General features: G+C 41.7%; 1 long non-coding RNA gene across 1 annotated transcript; it reads left to right on the top strand.

Moving 5' to 3' along the window:
- Positions 1-8,660: 8,660 nt before the first annotated feature.
- LOC117518056 lies at positions 8,661-21,268 on the top strand. Its single transcript, XR_004562906.1, has 3 exons — positions 8,661-8,671; positions 14,754-14,757; positions 21,194-21,268. It is a non-coding gene; the product is annotated as an uncharacterized LOC117518056 (long non-coding RNA).
- Positions 21,269-21,606: the final 338 nt, after the last annotated feature.

The raw sequence follows: 21,606 nt of genomic DNA, 5'->3' as shown, positions 1-21,606 counted from the left end.
GCCCCCGGGATCGTTTGTTGGATTATACTTCTCTCTTTTCTGTCTTTTTTTTTTTTTTTTTTTTTTTTTTTTTTTAGCAGTGCGGCTCATCGATCCGAAAAATTACGAGAAATGCAGGCAAACCTTCTGCGCAATCCCTGCCACTATTGCAGGAAAAAAATAAATCACCACGTTTTCTTTCCAAACATTTTCTGGATATTTATTTATTTATTTATTTATTTTTTTTTTAAAAAATCCCATCCGCTTCCTACCACAGACAGACGCGCCGCTCACGCGCAATCCGTTGGACGCGCAAAACTGGGAGTCAGATTTCGTTCTTTACGCTTCACCTCTGTGTGGAAAACAGTGGCGCGTTTTCACTGCGTGGATTCGACACATTATACAGGCGTGTTCTCGTGTTCCAGCGCAGATAAAAAATGATTTTACAGGTTCCACTGTTTACATCCCAATTATGTTCAACACAGTATCTAAATCCAATATCCGTATCTGTGGAATAATGGCGCAAAAGAGGACAAATCGCCCACCCCTCCTCTTCTCAGCAAAAGGCACACAATTTGCGGAAATATCTGCGGCCTGCGTCGCCAGTGTTGGAAAATATTAGCCGAACATATTGACCCTGCAGCTTGTGCCCATTACTGCAGTATAGTGCCGACGCATGTTGTTCATATGCATGACTTCTGTGCCATTATTTATTTATTGCGCTCTGCGGGTAAAGGGGGTGATGGGGGGGGGGGGGGGGGGTGCGTTCCAAATCATTAATACCAGCCTTTAAGCAATAGCAGCGCGTAATTAATGTAGCCGTGAATATTACCTGCTAATTTTGGCCTTGAGAGCATCATATTTTTGTCTAAATTAACACATAAATAAAAACCACGAACATAAGCAGCTGATTTTTTTCAGAGAAAGCTGCCTGCGTAATTATTACATCATCATCATCATCATCATTATTATTATTATTATTATTATTATTATTATTATTATTATTATTATTATTATTATTATTAATGCACTGTTTGGGGTATTGTGGGAATTTGTCAGGGATGAGCAGCGCAATCACTTGTGGAAAAAAAAAAGGGGAGCAGACTTGAATAAAGAGGATTAGCTGCTTTTCTTTTACATGGCGGATATTATCCACAACAGATGGGCTTTGGAGAGTCGTTTTCTTCTGCTTCTTCTTGCCTCGAGGAACCTTGTTGGGCACTTTAATTGCCACTTTTTCCAACTGATGTAATGGTGGGATATCTTTTTCATTACAATAATGAGGTAACACTTGCTCTCCTTGGCCTCTCATTATCACATCTTCTACATCACTCACGACGCGGAACGGGAGCCCCGCCCCCCTCCTCCTCCAAAAACTGAGCTCCGAGTTCTGCTGTACATTTAATGACCGAAAGTTCAACATAATCGATCTTAAAAGCAGCAACATTCACATTTTAAACGATTACATCGAATGGAAATATTTCAAGATTCGGCGTTGCGCTTGTTTTTTACCAAACAGGCATCATGTTGAAACAGGCATCATGTTGGTGTCCAGCAGCATTTGTATAAATCACATTTTCTCGATTAAAAAGTGCCTTCTGTCCTCGTGTTTGCGTCCACTCCAAATCAATAAACTGCACATAAAAACAAGCAACTTTTACTGACTTATTTTGTGTGGTATAATGGGCGTCTTTTTTCTGCAAACTTTAAAAAGCTCTTCCTCGATTTAAATGCTCAAAGTATTTACAAGATGATGCTCATGGCACTAATTAGTTTATAATCATATATTCTTGTCATTTGTTTCATTATTTTATATTAAATTCTAAATGTCACATGGTAAAGCTCATCAGTCTGTAGCAGCTACATTATTTATTTATGTATTTATTTATTATGCTGGATGTGGCACAGATCTGATCTTCTGGGAGATCAGCTCCTTTTTTTCGGATGCAGATCTGATTTCTGTCTGAACTGTAGTGAGGAGTCACTGACAAACATGAATGTGGGCCTGCCAGATTAAAATCAGAGAAAATAATTTCGATTCAGGTGACTTCAGATGATAATGTGAACGTAGCCCCAATTCTTATTTTTTTTAATCACAGTCAAACTATTTAATCACAGCTAATGGAATTAGTTTTCGTTGTTTCATTATTTTTTTTAAAATGTCCTGACAGTTGAGTGGTTATGCGCAGCTGAGAGCGCATTGTGTGCGCATTTTACGCGTTGCCATGTCACAACGCGCAAAATGCGTACCGTACGCGTTATTTGTGTGCTCGCTGCAGATGAGAGGTTAAAGCATTAGTTTGTTGATCCTGGAACCAAAAATCTGAGCACTTTGACACGGACACACCAGACTGTCCCGGAGATTTGACGCAGTCCCGCTGAATGATGGCGCAGATCTGCGGCGTATGTATCATCGTTTAAATGGCCTCATCATTTCAGCAAATCCAGCCTCTCTCTCTCTCTCTCTCTCTCTCTCTCTCTCTCTCTCTCTCTCTCTCTCTCTCTCTCTCTCTCTCTCTCTCTCAGTGACAGGACAGCTGATGGCAGAGAAGCTCCGCTACCTTTCAAGTTTCAACCAGGCGCCGTCACATGCGACCGCACATGCAAGAAGAAAAAAAAAAGTCTGTCAGCAGCGATGTCAAAAGCTTCAGTTTTTACAGAGCAATTAAGGGTTTCATCACAGCGGAGTGATGTCAGGATTCATTACGGCTCAGCAACAGCTAATTGCTTCAAGGTTAAAATAACAGATCTGACGGCATTATATTTTAAGTGACAGGCTCCGATTGTGGTGGTGTTCCACAGAGCAGCGACATTCAGGCGAGCAGGCTGGAGGAAGAAGGGGCCCAGAAATACGAGAAAAAAAAATACTGCACATTAAAACATCGATTGGCTGCAACAGCACAGAGACCAAAGTCAACACGCGCTGTGCGCACATACGCACGGACCTTCTGTTACCATGTGAAGACAAATATGTCCCCACACCAGAGACAAACAACAGCCCTGCAAAGAGAAACCACTCGGCACCTTCTCCTGTTTGTCATGTTCCTGAGAAGTGCACCAAAGTCACCATATAAGAGTCATGGAGAGAAAAAAAAAAATAACCTCATATGAAAAATAGAACATCATTTAGGAATATTTGCGTTAAGACAACGTTCCAAAAGTCTGGAAACACGTGGAGGGGCGGATCTAACTTCAGGTGAATGGAGGGGGTGCTTAGATAAGGGGTCCCCTCCCCAACAGAAAATTTTTAAAAATCCATCGCCTTTTTCCTACATTCTAAGACAATCTAAATACCGACTCTCTATAGTCATCATTTTTATACACAATTTTAATTTCAAACATGAAATCTAACTGTGCACACCACAGTGTTTAACAATCAGCTTTTGTTTATTCAAGACCTTTTCCCCTCCATCAGATCTGCCACCAACATCCAGATGGGTGACAAATTCCAATAAAAGTCAGTAGAATCAATTGATCGATTGATTGATTTGGCAAAATACATGCAAAATACAAGATATGATATAACAGCAACAATATACAGTAGTGTTCAGAATAATAGTAGTGCTATGTGACTAAAAAGATTAATCCAGGTTTTGAGTATATTTCTTATTGTTACATGTGAAACAAGGTACCAGTAGATTCAGTAGATTCTCGCAAATCCAACAAGACCAAGCATTCATGATATGCACACTCTTAAGGCTATGAAATTGGGCTATTAGTAAAAAAAAAAAAGTAGAAAAGGGGGTGTTCACAATAATAGTAGCATCTGCTGTTGACGCTACAAACTCAAAACTATTATGTTCAAACTGCTTTTTTAGCAATCCTGTGAATCACTAAACTAGTATTTAGTTGTATAACCACAGTTTTTCATGATTTCTGCACATCTGCGAGGCATTAATTTTGTTGGTTTGTAACCAAGATTTTGCTCATTTGCTAGTGTGCTTGGGATCATTATCTTGTTGAAACACCCATTTCAAGGGCATGTCCTCTTCAGCATAAGGCAACATGACCTCTTCAAGTATTTTGACATATCCAAACTGATCCATGATACCTGGTATGTGATATATAGGCCCAACACCATAGTAGGAGAAACATGCCCATATCATGATGCTTGCACCACCATGCTTCACTGTCTTCACTGTGAACTGTGGCTTGAATTCAGAGTTTGGGGGTCGTCTGACCCAAAAAGAACAATTTTACTCTCATCAGTCCACAAAATATTCCTCCATTTCTCTTTAGGCCAGTTGATGTGTTCTTTGGCAAATTGTAACCTCTTCTGCACATGACTTTTATTTAACAGAGAGACTCTGTGGGGGATTCTTGCAAATAAATTAGCTTCACACAGGCGCCCCAAGAATGGCACAAAAAGTACTTATTTCCATTGTGGTCCCCATGACAACACAGATAACAAACAACACAGACGCATAAAAAACAGAAATGACCTTAAAATGGCCACAAGGCCATCAACATACAGCAGATTAATAAAAAAACTAAATTATTATGATCTTCTGACAAAACCTGACATAATAAAAATTTTGACCTGATTGTTTAATACATTTTTAGAGGGGGCCTGTTTTATGTACCTCGGTAAATTGTTGCACAATTTAACAGCAGTGTATTTAAAATATTTAAAACCAGATCTTTTAACATGGGGAACCTTGTATGACAATAAACTATTTCTAGTTTAGTGACCATTATGCATCAGTCGAAAATGACTAATCATACTCAGGAGCACAGATCCTGCTGATGTTATACATGATGTCGGTTTATTTGCTGTACCCAATACTCTACCGGCAGTATTCCAACTCTCCAACCCCAATATGGGATCAGGGAGGCAACTTTAACAAGAACCTGACAACCTTATTTTGATTGACTTGCAGTCTGGACTTTAATCTTTGACTCAGACCCAAGTACCACGCGGTACAAACATAATCGCAGTGATACTGTATTAAAGCAGATGTTAGAAGCTTTTCAAATTTAGTTGACAAGTGAATAAATGATTGGACAAACACAATGCATCCCCCATCCAGTGGACACAAGGGCTCAATGTTTGGTGAATATGAAAATGACATGAATCATATCCTATGGACTCTGCTGTCAACAAATCTCAACCAGTACAGTGGAAATGTAGCTGCAGCCATTTGTTTGCCCATTGACATGTTGCTCTTAAAACGGACCCCTGACACATTTCATATGCTGTCATACAAAAAGTTAAACACAATACTTCATGCATATTCCTGTGGATTTCCATGTGCATGGACATTTAACATTGAGAAACAGCTTAAGGTTAGAATAACAATAAGACAAATTTCAGCCTTATCATCACTGCCTGCCAGTTAATGAATATGTAGGACATGTACAGACTTTTGTTAATTACTTTATATACATGAGAAGCACGGTGGCTTAGTGGTTAGCACTGTTGCCTCACAGCAAGAAGGTCATGGGGTTGATTCCCACCTGTGGCCTTTCTGTGAGGAGTTTGCATGTTCTCTCTGTGTTTGCATGAGTTTCTCTCTGGGTGCTCCGGCTTCTTCCCACATCCGAAGACATACAGATGATGTGAATTGGAAGCTTTATATTGTCTGTTTGTCTGTCTATATGTTGCCTTGTGACTGACTGGTGTTCTGTCCAGGCTGTACCCCACCTTTTGCCCTATGACTGTTAGGATAGGCTCCAGCTCTCCCTCTGTGACTCTTAATTGGAGTAAGCGGGTATAGAAAATGGATGGATGGACTTTATATACATTCTACAAAGCATTTTTCTGATGATAATCTACTTAAAATGAGCTGACTGCTGGTTCAACACTAGTTGTTATCATGAAGATGCAAGAAAGTACCAAAAACCTGTTCTAAGCTGAGGGCAGAGGTTTTTCTGTTATTTATATCATGCGGTATACAGATATACTTTACAGGTTCACAACCCATGTACAATCTGCTTATACAGACTTTAGTACTCATAACTCATCAAAATACAATGAAACAAAATCTAAAAGAGAATTTAAAAAGAAAAGTCAACATTAATGGAAATTGTAAATTTTAATGGCTTGTATGTTATTTTTGTGCAGGTTTTCTGTCATTGGTCTGGGCACTAAGACAGGTTTGGCTGTATGGAAACCGGATGGATGGAGGTGGAGGAGATGTTGTGGTGGATGCTGTAGCTCCATTACCTCACCAGAAAACCTCTCACGTCTGTCACGTTCTGTCTCTCTAAAGAGTAAAGTGTCATGTTCCAATTCACAACATATACACAGGAGAATAAAAGATGATAACTGAATTGATACAATTAATGTTACTCCCAAAATGTACACATGATTAATTAACAGATTAAATGCAATCCCTTTGCACCCTGTGAGTTTGCACTCTGATTACTCACTCACTCCAATTAAGGGTCACGAGGGGCTGGAGCCTATCCCAGCAGCCACAGGGCGTGAGGTGGGGTACAACCTGGACAGAATGCCAGTCTGTCGCAAGGCCACACATAGACACACAAACACAACCAAACCCCTATGCACAAATATGGACAATTTTGAAGTTTCCAATCCACCTAACCTGCATGTCTTTGGATGTGGGAGGAAGTCGGAGCACCTGGAGGGAACCCACACAAACACAGGGAGAACATGCAAAATCCACACAGAAAGGCCACAGGTGGTAATCGATCCCATGACCTTCTTGATGGGAGGCAGCAGTGCAAACCACCAAGCCACCGTGCTGCCTTCACTCTGCTTACATGCTGTGTAAATAGCAAAATGGACACAAACCCAAAATGTACTTGTACTGTGCAGTTTCATGCGTGCACTACACTTCATCAAAGTTGAGTCCTTTATGTTGGTATTTCCTGCACCCATCAGCCATCTGCATCTATCATCAGATACATGGCTATTTTCTCCAGGTGGGGATGGACCTGTTGTCTGCCTGGGTGGTTGCCATTCAGGACCCAAGGTGGGTCCACAGTGTGGTGGATACAGTGAAGCATGGCACCAGCACGCACTCCCTGACTTGGCTGACAGTCCATCAAGACCACACCCCATTTGAATAACAATAAAAACAACCACATCAAAGTGTTACATTTCAAGATTTAGGTGCAAAATGTGTTTATTTTTTTTTGTAATTGTGAGTACTTGCATATTAACATGATCATTAACAGCAGCAAAATCCTCATTTACATACTGTTGTCGCTGTCATTTTACCACCTGCTGCCATGTGTGTAATTACTCTTAGAAAATCACCCGCAAAACAGTCACCAACTCAGTGTGCAAAAGTTTGGAGTGCCCACGCAATTTAGTGCTCATTATATGTAATCTTAGTAAATCAGAGCAAATGCTTCCTCACTGAAAGTGAACCAGTGCTCACATACACACACACAGAGTGATGCGCCACTGCAGAGTGATGCGTCACTCTCAACCCACCGAGACAGTACTAGCAAGAATTTTTTCATTTTGAATACAAATTTTTTGGTGTGACATTCATTGTTTGAAATAAATTAAGAAATACTTTAAAAGAATGGCCAAGTGGTTAGTGCGCTTGGTTTCACTGCGGAAGGTTCCCGGTTAAAACCCCACTCCTGCCACATTTCTTCATGTAATGTGGAGTGGCATCCAGCGTAAAACTTTGTCAAATCAACATGCAGATCCAAAGTGGATCTTGGCTCTGCTGTGGCAACGCCAAGTGAAAACAAGCGAACAAGGGCGCCATTTAGAACTAGAAATTGTGGGTTGACAAAATGCGAGGCCCGCAGGGCCGAAGCCCATAGGCTGGGGGTGTGGGGGCCACTTTAGGCCCCCAGAAGCCAACATTTTCTAGATAAGCTCAGATGCATTCTGAGCATCCAGAACAGTAATTTTAATGTTTTGAGAAGACCATAAAGTGGACACCATTTGACTTATACAATCTGAAACTGTGGAAACTGTCCCAGCAGAAGACTGCCCCTCCCTGAGCCTGGTTCTGCTGGAGGTTTCTTCCTGTTAAAAGGGAGATTTTCCTTCCCACTGTAGCCAAGTGCTTGCTCATAGGGGGTCGTTTTGACCGTTGGGGTTTTACATAATTATTGTATGGCCTTGCCTTACAATATAAAGTGCCTTGGGGCAACTGTTTGTTGTGATTTGGCGCTATATAAAAAAATTGATTGATTGATTGATATAAGTACTTTATTCTGAGAATAGCCAGCACTGATTTTATTAACATCCTGGTGTAAATAAGGTATCACCACATGTGTAGAACTCAGAAAGAATGATAGGTTGAGTTTTCATTAAAAAAACAACTGCAATGTGGTAAAATGTATTCATAAATATGAAAGAACAGGCTCTTAATAGTTATTAACTATCGCATACTGTATTTTTTTTCTCAAGATTTGTTTTTGCATAAGTTTGAAAAAACAACAGATCATAAGTTTAGGATAAATTACTTATCATGAATTTAATTTTCGAAGTGGCACTAATGACAACACTCATACTGAACATAATTTTGCTTGCATAGACTGATTTTGGAGATCAAGCAATAATTGCAGATGGGCTTTCTGAGGTCCCAGATAGCTTTTCTGATTTCCTTTTCTAACTTTCAGAATTTAGTAAATTAGCATATGGTCCATTGATACTTATGTGTAGACACTAGTCCCTAGAGGCAACTATTTTTGGTTTCAAATCTGGGCAAATGCAGTCCCAGAAAATTCCAAATGTGACAAACAAGAAAAAGGTGTTGTAAACAAGTCAATGCTGCTAAATATACAAACTTGCAGAAACAAAGATACTATTCTGACATGGTTTTGCACATAAGACTGACATAGCATGTTTCAAGTACACACATATATGTCAGAAGGTGGAGGGGACATACCATATTCTGTCCCCCCTGGTTAAAAAGGTGGGGGGGCATGTCCTTCCTATCCCCCACCAAATTGTGCCCATGCAAGCAAACAGCCAAAGGGATGTACATTACAGGAAATCTGAGGGCGCATTAATCCAAATAAAGTTGCATTTCTACATGGTCAATGTACACAGATGGGGTATCAAAATGAAGGCGAGAGCTTCACGGTGACCACTGTTGAGCTGGATTGCTGTTGTTAGTTTCCCATAGTGACAGTAAATATTTGATTGACATGACTCAAACAGAGCTTTTTGTGCCACCTTCTGGTGCTGGTGGCGCCACACAGTGGTGAGTGCAAATACAAGTGGATGTAGAATTAAAATTGAGGCCACAGTTGTATTGGACTGTTATAAACATCTCTTGCATTTCTTGCATTGCGTTTATAATTCCTGTAAACCCTCCAGGAATTAAAAGTTAATGAGTTAATGAGTCTTAAAGAGCTGTTCCTAGAACAGCCATGTGACACTAATTACAAAGGTACGGTCATGAACATAATGCTGAAGGATTTTAAACGCTGTCGTTTGTGATGTTAACAGTGAGCAAAAGCAGCTCCAGGCTTCAGGGTAAAGTAGCACCGTGACATTTGGTGCTTTTCACAACATAATGACCCAATTTAAAGCTGAAATGTATTTGAGCAAGAAAGTCTCATCCATGCCTGGACTCATTTCTTTCAAATGAGCAGTTATTTACTGCTGATGATTTGTTTCTCATCTTAAAGGAGAATACCTGATCCTTTGAACTGATTGTTTGTTTAACCGCTGCTGGGAATCAAGAATCCCTGAGGTCTGAGTAAGTGTTGATCTAAGGTTGGATTTGAAATAGCCTAATGAGGATCTCTTTGGATAATTAGTGATAGCTGGAATGGTTGTGGATAATTTGAGTGCTTTGCCACTCTGTGTGAGCGAGACGATGGAAAGAGGCTGGATGATGAAACAACAGAAAGATCAGGGTTAATGAAAAATTAGTGTGGCAACTTAGTCCTTAGCTCTGTATTTTTATCTTTTGTTCTCCTTATTGTTGATGTAATGGAGCAATTAGTGGTGCACTTGGCTGCAGGGATGAGGTGCTGCTGGAAATGGAAGTCCACTGTGCTAATTAGAGTCAGGGACGTGTCTGGTGGTGAGGTCCAGTAGGAACTGAGGAGGTGGTACAGGGCCCAAGAGGACAAACAGGCCCCTGTCTGTTCCGGCTCAGGGACAGACAACAAGCAAATGCTGAGATCGCTCAGACAGTCATACAGGTTTGGGCTGGCCGGGTGTGAATGGCCAATCACAATGTGCTGTGATGGTGATCACACCCAAAATCAGATGGAATGGAAAGAGGAAAGCTGCAAAATGCATAAATAAAACTTCTGATGTATTTTATGGACATGGCTGTGTAACATTAGGACTGATTTTCATGAAACTTGGAGTAGATACTGTTGCACTTTGGTGGTTTAAGACAAAGACACACACACACACACACACACACACACACACACACACATATATATATATATATATATATATATATATATATATATATATATATATATATATATATATATATATATATATATATATATATAGTGTCTATCATTCCTTTTAAGAGCTGTCGTACCCTGGAACCTAGCCACTGCTATTTCAAGAATTGTTAACACACAATCAATCAATCAATCAACTTTTTTTTTATATAGCGCCAAATCACAACAAACAGTTGCCCCAAGGCGCTTTATATTGTAAGGCAAGGCCATACAATAATTATGTAAAACCCCAACGGTCAAAACGACCCCCTGTGAGCAAGCACTTGGCTACAGTGGGAAGGAAAAACTCCCTTTTAACAGGAAGAAACCTCCAGCAGAACCAGGCTAAGGGAGGGGCAGTCTTCTGCTGAGACTGGTTGGGGCTGAGGGAAAGAACCAGGAAAAAGACATGCTGTGGAGGGGGGCAGAGATCGATCACTAATGATTAAATGCGGAGTGATGCATAAAGAGCAAAAAGAGAAAGAAACAGTGCACCATGGGAACCCCCCCACAGTCTACATCTAAAGCAGCATAACCAAGGGATAGTCCAGGGTCACCTGATCCAGCCTTAACTATAAGCCTTAGCGAAAAGGAAAGTTTTAAGCCTAATCTTAAAAGTAGAGAGGGTATCTGTCTCCCTGATCTGAATTGGGAGCTGGTTCCACAGGAGAGGAGCCTGAAAGCTGAAGGCTCTGCCTCCCATTCTACTCTTACAAACCCTAGGAACTACAAGTAAGCCTGCAGTCTGAGAGCGAAGCGCTCTAATGGGGTAATATGGTACTACGAGGTCCCTAAGATAAGATGGGACCTGATTATTCAAAACCTTATAAGTAAGAAGAAGAATTTTAAATTCTATTCTAGAATTAACAGGAAGCCAATGAAGAGAGACCAACACGGGTGAGATATGCTCTCTCCTGCTAGTCCCCGTCAGTACTCTAGCTGCAGCATTTTTAATTAACTGAAGGCTTTTTAGGGAACTTTTAGGACAACCTGATAATAATGAATTACAATAGTCCAGCCTAGAGGAAATAAATGCATGAATTAGTTTTTCAGCATCACTCTGAGACAAGACCTTTCTGATTTTAGAGATATTGCGTAAATGCAAAAAGGCAGTCCTACATATTTGTTTAATATGCGCTTTGAATAACATATCCTGATCAAAAATGACTCCAAGATTTCTCACAGTATCACTAGAGGTCAGGGAAATGCCATCCAGAGTAAAGATCTGGTTAGACACCATGCTTCTAAGATTTGTGGGGCCAAGTACAATAACTTCAGTTTTATCTGAGTTTAAAAGCAGGAAATTAGAGGTCATCCATGTCTTTATGTCTGTAAGACAATCCTGCAGTTTAGCTAATTGGTGTGTGTCCTCTGGCTTCATGGATAGATAAAGCTGGGTATCATCTGCGTAACAATGAAAATTTAAGCAATACCGTCTAATAATACTGCCTAAGGGAAGCATGTATAAAGTGAATAAAATTGGTCCTAGCACAGAACCTTGTGGAACTCCATAATTAAATTTAGTCTGTGAAGAAGATTCCCCATTTACATGAACAAACTGTAATCTATTAGACAAATATGATTCAAACCACCGCAGCGCAGTGCCTTTAATACCTATGACATGCTCTAATCTCTGTAATAAAATTTTATGGTCAACAGTATCAAAAGCAGCACTGAGGTCCAACAGAACAAGCACAGAGATAAGTCCACTGTCCGAAGCCATAAGAAGATCATTTGTAACCTTCACTAATGCTGTTTCTGTACTATGATGAATTCTAAAACCTGACTGAACCTCTTCAAATAGACCATTCCTCTGCAGGTGATCAGTTAGCTGTTTTACAACTACCCTCTCAAGAATCTTTGAGAGAAAAGGAAGGTTGGAGATTGGCCTATAATTAGCTAAGATAGCTGGGTCAAGTGATGGCTTTTTAAGTAATGGTTTAATTACTGCCACCTTAAAAGCCTGTGGTACATAGATAAGTTGATCATATTTAAGATTGAAGCATTAAATAATGGTAGGACTTCCTTGAGCAGCCTGGCAGGAATGGGGTCTAATAAACATGTTGATGGTTTGGATGAAGTAACTAATGAAAATAACTCAGACAGAACAATCGGAGAGAAAGAGTCTAACCAAATACCGGCATCACTGAAAGCAGCCAAAGATAACGATACATCTTTGGGATGGTTATGAGTAATTTTTTCTCTAATAGTCAAAATTTTGTTAGCAAAGAAAGTCATGAAGTCATTACTAGTTAAAGTTAATGGAATACTCAGCTCAATAAAGCTCTGACTCTTTGTCAGCCTGGCTACAGTGCTGAAAAGAAACCTGGGGTTGTTCTTATTTTCTTCAATTAGTGATGAGTAGAAAGATGTCCTAGCTTTACGGAGGGCTTTTTTATAGAGCAACAAACTCTTTTTCCAGGCTAAGTGAAGATCTTCTAAATTAGTGAGACGCCATTTCCTCTCCAACTTACGGGTTATCTGCTTTAAGATACGAGTTTGTGAGTTATACCACGGAGTCAGACACTTCTGATTTAAAGCTCTCTTTTTCAGAGGAGCTACAGCATCCAAAGTTGTCTTCAATGAGGATGTAAAACTATTGACGAGATACTCTAACTCCCTTACAGAGTTTAGGTAGCTACTCTGCTCTGTGTTGGTATATGACATTAGAGAACATAAAGAAGGAATCATATCCTTAAACCTAGTTACAGCGCTTTCTGAAAGACTTCTAGTGTAATGAAACTTATTCCCCACTGCAGGGTAGTCCATCAGGGTAAATGTAAATGTTATTAAGAAATGATCAGACAGAAGGGAGTTTTCAGGGAATACTGTTAAGTCTTCTATTTCCATACCATAAGTCAAAACAAGATCTAAGATATGATTAAAGTGGTGGGTGGACTCATTTACTTTTTGAGCAAAGCCAATAGAGTCTAATAATAGATTAAATGCAGTGTTGAGGCTGTCATTCTCAGCATCTGTGTGGATGTTAAAATCGCCCACTATAAGTATCTTATCTGAGCTAAGCACTAAGTCAGACAGAAGGTCTGAAAATTCACAGAGAAAGTCACAGTAACGACCAGGTGGACGATAGATAATAACAAATAAAACTGGTTTTTGGGACTTCCAATTTGGATGGAAAAGACTAAGAGACAAGCTTTCAAATGAATTAAAGCTCTGTCTAGGTTTTTGATTAATTAATAAGCTGGAATGGAAGATTGCTGCTAATCCTCCGCCCCGGCCCGTGCTACGAGCATTCTGACAGTTAGTGTGACTCGGGGGTGTTGACTCATTTAAACTAACATATTCATCCTGCTGTAACCAGGTTTCTGTTAGGCAGAATAAATCAATACGTTGATCAATTATTATATCATTTACCAACAGGGACTTAGAAGAGAGAGACCTAATGTTTAATAGACCACATTTAACTGTTTTAGTCTGTGGTGCAGTTGAAGGTGCTATATTATTTTTTCTTTTTGAATTTTTTTGCTTAAATAGATTTTTGCTGGTTATTGGTGGTCTGGGAGCAGGCACCGTCTCTACAGGGATGGGGTAATGAGGGGATGGCAGGGGGAGAGAAGCTGCAGAGAGGTGTATAAGACCACAGCTCTGCCTCCTGGTCCCAACGCTGGACAGTCACAGTTTGGAGGATCCAAGAAAATTGGCCAGATTTCTAGAAATGAGAGCTGCTCCATCCAAAGTGGGATGGATGCCGTCTCTCCTAACAAGACCAGGTTTTCCCCAGAAGCTTTGCCAATTATCTATGAAGGCCACCTCATTTTTTGGACACCACTCAGACAGCCAGCAATTCAAGGAGAACATGCGGCTAAACATGTCACTCCCGGTCTGATTGGGGAGGGGCCCAGAGAAAACAACAGAGTCCGACATTGTTTTTGCAAAGTTACACACCGATTTAATGTTAATTTTAGTGACCTCCGATTGACGTAACCGAGTGTCATTACTGCCGACGTGAATTACAATCTTACCAAATTTACGCTTAGCCTTAGCCAGCAATTTCAAATTTCCTTCAATGTCGCCTGCTCTGGCCCCCGGAAGACAACTGACAATGGTTGCTGGTGTCGCTAACTTCACATTTCTCAAAACAGAGTCGCCAATAACCAGAGTTTGATCCTCGGCGAGTGCATCGTCGAGTGGGGAAAAACGGTTAGAGATGTGAACGGGTTGACGGTGTACACGGGGCTTCTGTTTAGGGCTACGCTTCCTCCTCACAGTCACCCAGTCAGCCTGCTTTCCCGGCTGCTCGGGATCTGCCAGGGGGTAACTAACGGCGGCTAAGCTACCTTGGTCCGCACCGACTACAGGGGCCTGGCTAGCTGTAGAATTTTCCACGGTGCGGAGCCGAGTCTCCAATTCGCCCAGCCTGGCCTCCAAAGCTACGAATAAGCTGCACTTATTACAAGTACCGTTACTGCTAAAGGAGGCCGAGGAACAACTAAACATTTCACAACCAGAGCAGAAAAGTGCGGGAGAGACAGGAGAAGCCGCCATGCTAAATCGGCTAAGAGCTAGTAGCTACGCTAAGCTAGCGGATTCCTAAAAACACGCAAAGTGAATAATGTGTAAATAATTTAGAGGAGATTCAGCAGAAGGAGTGCTTTAGTTAAGGCACCAGACAGGCCATGAAGCAGCACAAGTAACGCACAGCAACAGCGAACGCACGACAACGGTGCAAAAATAAAATAAAAATCCACTAGACAGGCTGTGGAGCAGCACAAGTAACGCACGACAACAGTGGTAAAAAAAATAAAATAAAAATCCACTGGACAGGCTGTGGAGCAGCACAGGTAACGCACGACAACGGTGCTAAAATAAAATAAAAATCCACTAGACAGGCTGTGGAGCAGCACAGGTAACGCACGACAACAGTGCTAAAAATAAAATAAAAATCCACTAGACAGGCTGTGGAGCAGCACGGGTAACGCACGACAACAGTGCTAAAAATAAAATAAAAATCCACTGGACAGGCTGTGGAGCAGCACGGGTAACGCACGACAACAGTGCTAAAAATAAAATAAAAATCCACTAGACAGGCTGTGGAGCAGCACAGGTAACGCACGACAACGGTGCTAAAAATAAAATAAAAATCCACTAGACAGGCTGTGGAGCAGCACAGGTAACGCACGACAACGGTGCTAAAAATAAAATAAAAATCCACTGGACAGGCTGTGGAGCAGCACAGGTAACGCACGACAACGGTGCTAAAAATAAAATAAAAATCCACTAGACAGGCTGTGGAGCAGCACAGGTAACGCACGACAACGGTGCTAAAAATAAAATAAAAATCCACTAGACAGGCTGTGGAGCAGCACAGGTAACGCACGACAACGGTGCTAAAAATAAAATAAAAATCCACTAGACAGGCTGTGGAGCAGCACAGGTAACGCACGACAACAGTGCTAAAAATAAAATAAAAATCCACTAGACAGGCTGTGGAGCAGCACAGGTAACGCACGACAACAGTGCTAAAAATAAAATAAAAATCCACTAGACAGGCTGTGGAGCAGCACAGGTAACGCACGACAACGGTGCTAAAAATAAAATAAAAATCCACTGGACAGGCTGTGGAGCAGCACGGGTAACGCACGACAACAGTGCTAAAAATAAAATAAAAATCCACTAGACAGGCTGTGGAGCAGCACAGGTAACGCACGACAACAGTGCTAAAAATAAAATAAAAATCTAAATCCACTGGACAGGCTGTGGAGCAGCACAGGTAACGCACGACAACAGTGGTAAAAAAAATAAAATAAAAATCCACTGGACAGGCTGTGGAGCAGCACAGGTAACGCACGACAACGGTGCTAAAATAAAATAAAAATCCACTAGACAGGCTGTGGAGCAGCACAGGTAACGCACGACAACAGTGCTAAAAATAAAATAAAAATCCACTAGACAGGCAGTGGAGCAGCACAGGTAACGCACGACAACGGTGCTAAAAATAAAATAAAAATCCACTAGACAGGCTGTGGAGCAGCACAGGTAACGCACGACAACAGTGCTAAAAATAAAATAAAAATCCACTGGACAGGCTGTGGAGCAGCACAGGTAACGCACGACAACAGTGCTAAAAATAAAATAAAAATCCACTGGACAGGCTGTGGAGCAGCACGGGTAACGCACGACAACAGTGGTAAAAATAAAATAAAAATCCACTAGACAGGCTGTGGAGCAGCACAGATAACGCACGACAACAGTGCTAAAAATAAAATAAAAATCCACTAGACAGGCTGTGGAGCAGCACAGGTAACGCACGACAACGGTGCTAAAAATAAAATAAAAATCCACTAGACAGGCTGTGGAGCAGCACAGGTAACGCACGACAACGGTGCTAAAAATAAAATAAAAATCCACTGGACAGGCTGTGGAGCAGCACGGGTAACGCACGACAACAGTGCTAAAAATAAAATAAAAATCCACTAGACAGGCTGTGGAGCAGCACAGGTAACGCACGACAACAGTGCTAAAAATAAAATAAAAATCTAAATCCACTGGACAGGCTGTGGAGCAGCACAGGTAACGCACGACAACAGTGGTAAAAAAAATAAAATAAAAATCCACTGGACAGGCTGTGGAGCAGCACAGGTAACGCACGACAACGGTGCTAAAATAAAATAAAAATCCACTAGACAGGCTGTGGAGCAGCACAGGTAACGCACGACAACAGTGCTAAAAATAAAATAAAAATCCACTAGACAGGCTGTGGAGCAGCACAGGTAACGCACGACAACGGTGCTAAAAATAAAATAAAAATCCACTGGACAGGCTGTGGAGCAGCACAGGTAACGCACGACAACAGTGCTAAAAATAAAATAAAAATCTAAATCCACTGGACAGGCTGTGGAGCAGCACAGGTAACGCACGACAACGGTGCTAAAATAAAATAAAAATCCACTAGACAGGCTGTGGAGCAGCACAGGTAACGCACGACAACGGTGCTAAAATAAAATAAAAATCCACTAGACAGGCTGTGGAGCAGCACAGGTAACGCACGACAACAGTGCTAAAAATAAAATAAAAATCCACTGGACAGGCTGTGGAGCAGCACGGGTAACGCACGACAACAGTGCTAAAAATAAAATAAAAATCCACTAGACAGGCTGTGGAGCAGCACAGGTAACGCACGACAACGGTGCTAAAAATAAAATAAAAATCCACTAGACAGGCTGTGGAGCAGCACAGGTAACGCACGACAACAGTGCTAAAAATAAAATAAAAATCCACTAGACAGGCTGTGGAGCAGCACAGGTAACGCACGACAACGGTGCTAAAAATAAAATAAAAATCCACTAGACAGGCTGTGGAGCAGCACAGGTAACGCACGACAACGGTGCTAAAAATAAAATAAAAATCCACTGGACAGGCTGTGGAGCAGCACGGGTAACGCACGACAACAGTGCTAAAAATAAAATAAAAATCCACTAGACAGGCTGTGGAGCAGCACAGGTAACGCACGACAACAGTGCTAAAAATAAAATAAAAATCTAAATCCACTGGACAGGCTGTGGAGCAGCACAGGTAACGCACGACAACGGTGCTAAAATAAAATAAAAATTCACTAGACAGGCTGTGGAGCAGCACAGGTAACGCACGACAACGGTGCTAAAATAAAATAAAAATCCACTAGACAGGCTGTGGAGCAGCACAGGTAACGCACGACAACAGTGCTAAAAATAAAATAAAAATCCACTGGACAGGCTGTGGAGCAGCACGGGTAACGCACGACAACAGTGCTAAAAATAAAATAAAAATCCACTAGACAGGCTGTGGAGCAGCACAGGTAACGCACGACAACGGTGCTAAAAATAAAATAAAATCCACTAGACAGGCTGTGGAGCAGCACAGGTAACGCACGACAACGGTGCTAAAAATAAAATAAAAATCCACTAGACAGGCTGTGGAGCAGCACAGGTAACGCACGACAACGGTGCTAAAAATAAAATAAAAATCCACTAGACAGGCTGTGGAGCAGCACAGGTAACGCACGACAACGGTGCTAAAATATAAAACTAGACAGGCTGTGGAGCAGCACAGGTAACGCACGACAACGGTGCTAAAATAAAATAAAAATCCACTGGACAGGCTGTGGAGCAGCACAGGTAACGCACGACAACGGTGCTAAAATAAAATAAAAATCCACTGGACAGGCTGTGGAGCAGCACAGGTAACGCACGACAACAGTGCTAAAAATAAAATAAAAATCTAAATCCACTGGACAGGCTGTGGAGCAGCACAGGTAACGCACGACAACGGTGCTAAAATAAAATAAAAATCCACTAGACAGGCTGTGGAGCAGCACAGGTAACACACGACAACGGTGCTAAAATAAAATAAAAATCCACTAGACAGGCTGTGGAGCAGCACAGGTAACGCACGACAACAGTGCTAAAAATAAAATAAAAATCCACTAGACAGGTTGTGGAGCAGCACGGGTAACGCACGACAACAGTGCTAAAATAAAATAAAAATCCACTAGACAGGCTGTGGAGCAGCACGGGTAACGCACGACAACGGTGCTAAAATAAAATAAAAATCCACTAGACAGGCTGTGGAGCAGCACAGGTAACGCACGACAACAGTGCTAAAAAATAAAATAAAAATCCACTAGACAGGCTGTGGAGCAGCACGGGTAACGCACGACAACGGTGCTAAAATAAAATAAAAATCCACTAGACAGGCTGTGGAGCAGCACAGGTAACGCACGACAACGGTGCTAAAATAAAATAAAAATCCACTGGACAGGCTGTGGAGCAGCACAGGTAACGCACGACAACAGTGCTAAAAAATAAAATAAAAATCCACTAGACAGGCTGTGGAGCAGCACGGGTAACGCACGACAACGGTGCTAAAATAAAATAAAAATCCACTAGACAGGCTGTGGAGCAGCACAGGTAACGCACGACAACAATGCTAAAAAATAAAATAAAAATCCACTAGACAGGCTGTGGAGCAGCACGGGTAACGCACGACAACGGTGCTAAAACAAAATAAAAATCCACTAGACAGGCTGTGGAGCAGCACAGGTAACGCACGACAACAGTGCTAAAAATTAAAATAAAAATCCACTAGACAGGCTGTGGAGCAGCACAGGTAACGCACGACAACGGTGCTAAAATAAAATAAAAATCCACTGGACAGGCTGTGGAGCAGCACAGGTAACGCACGACAACGGTGCTAAAATAAAATAAAAATCCACTGGACAGGCTGTGGAGCAGCACAGGTAACGCACGACAACGGTCCTAAAATAAAATAAAAATCCACTAGACAGGGTGTGGAGCAGCACAGGTAACGCACGACAACAGTGCTAAAAAATAAAATAAAAATCCACCAGACAGGCTGTGGAGCAGCACAGGTAATGCACGACAACGGTGCTAAAATAAAATAAAAATCCACCGGACAGGCTGTGGAGCAGCACAGGTAACGCACGACAACGGTGCTAAAATAAAATAAAAATCCACCGGACAGGCTGTGGAGCAGCGCAGGTAATGCACGACAACGGTGCTAAAATAAAATAAAAATCCACCGGACAGGCTGTGGAGCAGCGCAGGTAACGCACGACAACGGTGCTAAAATAAAATAAAAATCCACCGGACAGGCTGTGGAGCAGCACAGGTAACGCACGACAACGGTGCTAAAATAAAATAAAAATCCACCGGACAGGCTGTGGAGCAGCACAGGTAACGCACGACAACGGTGCTAAAATAAAATAAAAATCCACCGGACAGGCTGTGGAGCAGCACAGGTAACGCACGACAACGGTGCTAAAATAAAATAAAAATCCACCGGACAGGCTGTGGAGCAGCACAGGTAACGCACGACAACGGTGCTAAAATAAAATAAAAATCCACCGGACAGGCTGTGGAGCAGCACAGGTAACGCACGACAACGGTGCTAAAATAAAATAAAAATCCACTAGACAGGCTGTGGAGCAGCACAGGTAACGCACGACAACGGTGCTAAAATAAAATAAAAATCCACTGGACAGGCTGTGGAGCAGCACAGGTAACGCACGACAACGGTGCTAAAATAAAATAAAAATCCACTAGGCAGGCTGTGGAGCAGCACGACAACAGTGCTAAAAAATAAAATAAAAATAAAAACGAAAGCGTTAGCAAGCTAGTTAGCTTGCCAACGGTGATGAAAGTTAGCTGATAAAAGTGCTCCGTCGCGATGTTTCGACCGTTAGAGGTCTTCTTTAGGCGTTGGAGCACGGTGAAAAAGTAAAAAAAAAGTAAAAAAGTAAAAAAGTAAAAAAAGTAAAAAAGTCTTGAAAAAGACTGTTAGTTCAAAGTCCAAAGCAGCAGGTAGCAGTCTCTGTGTAAACAGTTCCAACAGAGAAATCTTCCAAAATCCAAAATCTTCTTCAGTTAGGGTGGCGTTGCCTTGCTTTGGAAGCCTTGACGATACACAAAACGTGTATCGTCTGCAAATGTGAATTATTCACAAACCATGAATTGCAAACTATAAACACTGACAAAATTTCTCATGAAACTTCAACGCAGGTTTCGCAAAATGTGAACTGCTTCATGTTTTGGTGTATGTGCTTGGCTGAGGAGCCAATAGTGCGACGCAACCATCTGTGGGATTATGACTGAGCACCTCTCACTTTCATTGCACTACGGGGCTTTGTGCCACCCCTCGACTCACGCAGGCTTTAGACTCTTTCACGTTCCGTATTAGTGGGTGAACAATCCAACGCTTGATGAATTCTGCCTCATGATGATAGGAAGAGTCAACATCGAAGGATCAAAAAACAATGTCGCTATGAACACTTGGCCGCCACAAGCCAGTTACCCCTGTGGTAACTTTTCTGACACCTCTTGCTTAAAATCCAGAAAGTCAGAAGGATCATGAGGCCCCACTTTCATGGTCTGTATTCATACTGAAAATCAAGATCAAGCAAGCTTTTGCCCTTCTGCTCCACGGGAGGTTTCTGTCCTTCCTGAGTTTGCCTGAGGACACCTGTGTTACCGTTTGACAGGTGTACTGCCCCAATCAAACTCCCCACCTGCCACTGTCCCTGGAGTGGGTCATGGCCATTGGGGCCAGGCGCTTGACACCAGAAGCGAGAATTCACTCGAGGCTTGCCTTCCTGCCTCACCGAGTGTAGTGGCCCCTGAAATTTTTTTTTTTTTTTTTGCGGAGATAGGGATTGCAATCATCTTTCCTGAAGTAACTGATCTGCAAACTCAAAGAAAATCTATATCATGAATAATATTCACATTTTGTGACTTACATTTTGTGAGACCTGTGGTC

Source organism: Thalassophryne amazonica, chromosome 10 (genome assembly GCF_902500255.1).
Source record: "Thalassophryne amazonica chromosome 10, fThaAma1.1, whole genome shotgun sequence".
Lineage (NCBI taxonomy): Eukaryota > Metazoa > Chordata > Actinopteri > Batrachoidiformes > Batrachoididae > Thalassophryne > Thalassophryne amazonica.
Note: the sequence above shows the minus strand (reverse complement) of the source record. Positions and strands in the feature narration are given on the sequence as shown.